The sequence below is a fragment of the Glycine soja genome, chromosome 20, assembly GCF_004193775.1.
Source record: "Glycine soja cultivar W05 chromosome 20, ASM419377v2, whole genome shotgun sequence".
NCBI lineage: Eukaryota > Viridiplantae > Streptophyta > Magnoliopsida > Fabales > Fabaceae > Glycine > Glycine soja.
The window spans coordinates 32,725,740-32,731,402 of NC_041021.1; the positions used below are offsets into that span (position 1 = coordinate 32,725,740).

Genomic DNA, 5,663 nt, shown 5'->3' on the forward strand with positions numbered 1-5,663 from the left:
TCGCTGTCTCTGTTGTATTGAGGGAAGTTGTTTAAATTGGAATGTGAGAGAAAGATTAGGGACAAATCTGGAAAGACAGAAAAGAAGAAAAGAAAAAAATGCAAAAAGGAAAAAATAATCTAAGTTGTCCATTTAATCTAACGGTATATATTGATCCTTTCGCATGGTGCGTAAGAAGTTTACTTAAGCACCCTAGTCTTGGCCTTGAAATAGATGTAGTTTGAGAATTTGGAGGTGAGAGAGTGTGCACCTTGGTAAAAATAAAAAAGACTTGCAAAATTACATACCACGTGATTTCAAATCAAGTAGTCTTTGAAGAAATTAGATGGGACGGAGGTTAGGGGGCCTCCCACAGTGGATATGAATTGTTAGATGGCGTTTTCTAGCATGGGAGAGGTTGTTAGGTCTCTCACGCTGGGAAAATTTTGTCAGCCATTCGATCTGGCTTTCTCTTAAATCGTGTGGTGACTTTTCTAAAAGGCATACCATTTATGAGGAGAACATAGGGAGAATTATTTTAAAACAATGTAGTCATCGTCGATGTGACATGTGTACTTTCCTATCTGAAAAACGTTTAATTTTGCAGGCCCTTTTGGCACCGTAACAAGAAAGAAATAAGAAATGAGTCAGTTTTTTGGGCAGAGGTCAACCTTGTTTCCTGTTGGAGAGCAAGAGGTAGTATGTAGCTTTGCGGTTCGTTAGTTGAAAGGGGGTTTGTTCTCTATTTGTTCCAACCATTCTTCCCCCTTTTTTTTCAACCCTTTGATTTCCGGTTGTGGACTTGTTGAGTGCTTGCCAATTGTTGTCGCCAGCCTAGTTAGGAAGAAGATACCCAACGCAAATAATTTTTGGTCATGAAGTCTGGTGAGTTAAGTATTTTTTTTTTTGTAAGAACTTAAGACATTGTTCATTTATTTTTATAGAGTATTTATTAATTTGTTTGTTTTTAAATGTTAACGGGAGGGTTTGGAGAATGAATCGGTTACTGGTAGTTCTGATTAAGAAAATTATGGTGACAATGAATTTGAGAATTTTGAAGAGGATGGATATGAGGGCTTCGAGTATGGATCTGATGATTTGGTAGAGAATGGATCCGAGGGTTTCAAATATGATGGGTTTGAGGATTTTGGAGGTCTAAATGGGTATTTGTTTGAAGATGTTGTGGATTCAAGCAGTGTAGAAGATCCTGTAATGATAAATGACAAGAATGACATCTTGGAGGTTGATTTGGCCAATATTGACTGTGTTGTTGTTGAGAGGCTGAATTTTGTGGATCTTGAAAGTTGAAACTGCACATATGTTCTACCCCAATTATTCAAGAGTAATTGGTTTTTCTATCTGTAGAAGCCATGTTATTAGAAACAAGTTAGGGAAAACTATCCAGCAAACTTTTTAATGCTCCAGGGTGGTTATAAAAAAGATAGAGGCGAGTAAGTGACGGGACCAAAACCAAAAGCCAAAAATGGCACGAGATGTGATTGCAAAGCTTTGATGCGGGAACACTTGAGGACCCCATCTCATCGATGGGAGGTGAGTGCATTCAACTTTGCCTATAGCCATATGTTGTTGGAGCCACATTTGTCTGGTTTGATACCAGGTCATAAAAAATTAGTGAAGTTGATATGTTGTAAATTCAGAACTATCAGAAGGCTGGCATTTGACCTCTACAAATGTTTGGGGAACTTGCAAATTTAGTAGCAGGTGGTTATGAGAAGGTAGGATTTGTTATGAAATATATATATATAATCAATTCGGCCGAGAGAGGTGAGCACAATCATCTGATGTAGCCAGGGCACTAAAATATTTGGGTGAGTTGTCTATGAATGACGATTGTTTGTTGTTGCATATGTTGTGGATGATAGTAACAAGCTTCAACATCTTTTTTGGTGTGATGGTGAAAGTCGGGTAAACTTTGTTATTCGGTGATGTATTGGCATTTGATGCCACTTATAAGAAGAATAAGTATCATCTACCTGTTGTGGGTTTTTCTGGTGTTAATCACAACAATCAAACCATAGTTTATGACACAATCCTTGTAACAAATGCAACCGAAGAGACGTATGTTTGGTTATTAGAACAATTTGTGCAAGCCATGAATAGTAAGAAACTATCAACAACGATTACTGATGGTGATATTGCAATGAGAAATGCATAAGAAAGATACTTTTCAAAACATGCCTAGGTTATGTGCTTGGCACTTGATACGTAATGCAAAAGCCAATGTAAACAATCCTGCATTTTTGCCAATGTTTCAAAGATGTATGATAGGTGACTTACAAGTGAAAGATTTTGAACATACATGGTTGAAGATGGTTGAGACTCTTGGTTTGTAGGAAAATAAATGGGTTACTGAAATGTATGAAAAGAGGAAGATGTGGTCAACTGCTCATATTCGTGGCAATTTCTTTGTTGTTATCAGGACGACAAGTCGCTGTGAAGCTTTTCATAGTCACATGGGAAATTATGTTAATCCAAGAATTAATTTGACAGACTTTGTAGAGCAATCTCAAAGATGTCAGTCATATTTTCATTTTAAGGAACTTTAAGCAGATTATTACTCTTTATACTGATTGTTTGGAGACATCCGTAGCAACACATTTCTCAAAGGAGATTTTTCTTATGGTTCAATCGTATTTCAAAAAAGCCACGCTTTTAAGGGTGACAAAGTGCCTAGAGATGGCAATGTACTCAGTTTTCCCTGTTGTTAGGTATCAAACTGAGAGGACATGCCATGTGTCGTATTGTCCTTTGCTTGGTGAATTTAAATGTGAATGCCTACGGATGGAATCTACTTGGTTACCTTGCCATCATATCATAATTGTGTTATTGGCTTTACACTTCACTGAGTTTCCTGAGTCGTTGTTATTAGATAGGTGGAACAAGTATGCCAAGGAACAAATTTGTGGAACTTATGTAGACGATTCTTCTTTTTGGAATTCCCAGTTGCATGCCAAATATGCCACACTTGTTCCAATATCTAGATAGGCTTGCGAATATTCTTATCGTGACAATGAAGAGTTCCATCACTTAGTGAATCTGATGACAAGTGAAGCAAACTGAATGAAGTTGAAATTTGTCGCTGAAAGTCAACCTAATGTAGTTTAAAATGAAACAGTTGATGAATTTGATGATGTTCAAGATCCTCCTCTTATCAGAACAAAGGGATGTGGACCTAGTACAAACCTACTTCAGGAGACAACGAAGGACACAAAATTGTTGCAAATGGGGGTCAACAGGACACAACAAAAGATCATAACATATCAAAATCTTTTTCACCAGTTGCAATTTAGTTATTTATGAAGGTTGAATATACATTTGTTTCTTCTATTGTGTGGTGTTGCCAATTCGGACTGCAAACGCCCTTAATTATGTCCAATTCTTGTGTGATGTTTATATTTATGTTACTTGTTAGAATTGGATTATTATTAGCAACGTCCTATTATTGTGTTGATGGTATTCGTAAATATATATAGCATAGTTGTCAATACCGGCGTAGCGGAGCGGAGCGGCCGACCCCAAAAATGAGATAACGGGATAGTGGATAGCAGGATGACCGTTATTCTAATGTTTTTTATATATGTTAAATAATTAATATATATATATATATATATATATATATATATATAAGTTCAAAATCAGAAAAATAACTCAAAACATAGTTACTTAAACAAAAGTTACAAAACATAAAGTAGAAAAATTTAATGAAAATGATAAAATACCCTCCAAAACAAATTAAATAATTATGCTTAGAGGAAGTGAGGTTGTAGCACTTGCACCAACGGTTACATATAAGTTTTTAGTTTTCCTACTAAATAATATATAAGCTATAAATTATTTTATTTTATTTTATTTTATGTTATTTAAAATATTTTTTATTTATTTTTATTTTTAATGATTTTTTATTTATGATATCAAATTTTATTTTTTAAAAAAAATAATTATATTTTTTATTTGAGATTAATAAAATTAAATAACATTAATTAATTTTTTTTATCAATGTATACTCGTCTTATCTTTCAAAACATTTTTACTCAAGTCATATGACAATTAAGCTTACAATAGATTTTTTTTTTTTTTTGTGCTGAATAGCTTACAATAGATGTTAGCTAACTAAAATTAATTTTTTTTGCTGGCGTTGGTACACTTTCCCCCACCCCGAAATATATATTAATCTTCATATAATATGCAATTAAGTATTATTATTTTTTTCCTCATAAATTTAAAAACTTGAATATATATCTTATAAAAAGTTATGATCATCAACAAGTGATAGTCCTAGTCTCGTGGCACCTAAAAAAGCATGGAGATCCTTTCCTCCTTATCCTACTCTCTCCTATGTTTTTTTCTCTTTCTCCTCTTAAAGCTTCTCCTCCAAGCCAGAAAGTTCCAAAACCTCCCACCAGGTCCACCATTTCTCCCCATAATCAGCAACCTCCACCACGTCAAGTGCCCCCTCCATCGCACCTTTAGAGCCCTCTCCGACAAGTACGACCACGTCATCTCCCTATGGCGCCTTGCCGCGCTAAGCACCATTTTCTTCACGCGCTAAGCTCTCGAGCTCTTGCTTGTGATAAGCGCATTGACCCTTGATTGTTGGCTGAACGTTCTCGCTAAGCGCATCTGTTGTGCTAAGCCCAAAAACTTCTCAGGAATTTAATTTTTGGAATTGGGTTAAGCGCACAGACTCTCTAAGCGCAAAAATCTCTCTGGATTTTAATTCTTTCGAATTGCGCAAAGCGAGCCCACTCGTGCTAAGCGCATCTATCACTGCATTTAAGGAGCATTTTATTCGCTAAGTGCACCTCGACCCGTTAAGTGAGAGTTGCAGGACCAATCAAAGCTGCAGAATGCGCTAAGCGCGTATCTTCGCGCTAAGCCCATAAACTTCTCTGGGTTTTTTTATATTTTGAATTGGGCTTAGCGAGCAGACGCGCTAAGCACATGGGCCTTTAAAACTCAAATGTCATATGGACTCGCTAAGCGCGACTGTGCGCTAAGCGAGCCCTACGAAACTGAAAAAATAATAAGGCATAATTGCCTTAGGCAATTACCATTTCACTCTTGCAAAGCATCTTTCTCACTCTTTGTATTCATCTGCATTTTGCTCATACTTCTGTAGTGCCTGCATCTGCTTCCTTTTCACAACCACTTTCAACAATCCAAATGGCTTCTCATAAGAGAAAAGCAACAGCTTCAGTGTCCCAGGCTAGGTATGATAGATCAAGATTTGTATCCCAAAATGCTTGGGACCGCTATGCAGACAATGTCCTTGGCCAGAAGATCCTTTTAGAAAGGAATGTGAATCTATTCTTTGCTGAATTTGATGATTTTAGAAGAGAATTGGAGAGGAGAAACTGGCATAAAGAGCTCACCAACTTCTGAGGCAATTGTGCCTTAGTGAGTGAATTGAAGGGAGCATTGGCGTGGCATTAGTGAAGGAATTCTATGCCAACCTTTATGACCCTGAAGATAAATCACCAAAGCAGGTGAGGGTGCGAGGGCACCTAATTAAATTTGATGTTGACGCCCTCAACACCTTTTTGAAGATATCAGTGATCATCGAGGAAGGGGAGAGCTTTCCCTCTTACTCTAGGTTCTGCATGCTAAGGCCAGATCCTCAAGAGCTTGCAGCCCGTCTATGTATCCTTGGGAGGAGATTTGAG

At 36.8% G+C, this 5,663-nt stretch overlaps 1 long non-coding RNA gene across 1 annotated transcript; it reads left to right on the plus strand.

Moving 5' to 3' along the window:
- The first annotated feature begins 361 nt into the window (after positions 1-361).
- LOC114402502 lies at positions 362-3,425 on the plus strand. Its single transcript, XR_003664449.1, has 2 exons — positions 362-864; positions 964-3,425. It is a non-coding gene; the product is annotated as an uncharacterized LOC114402502 (long non-coding RNA).
- Positions 3,426-5,663: the final 2,238 nt, after the last annotated feature.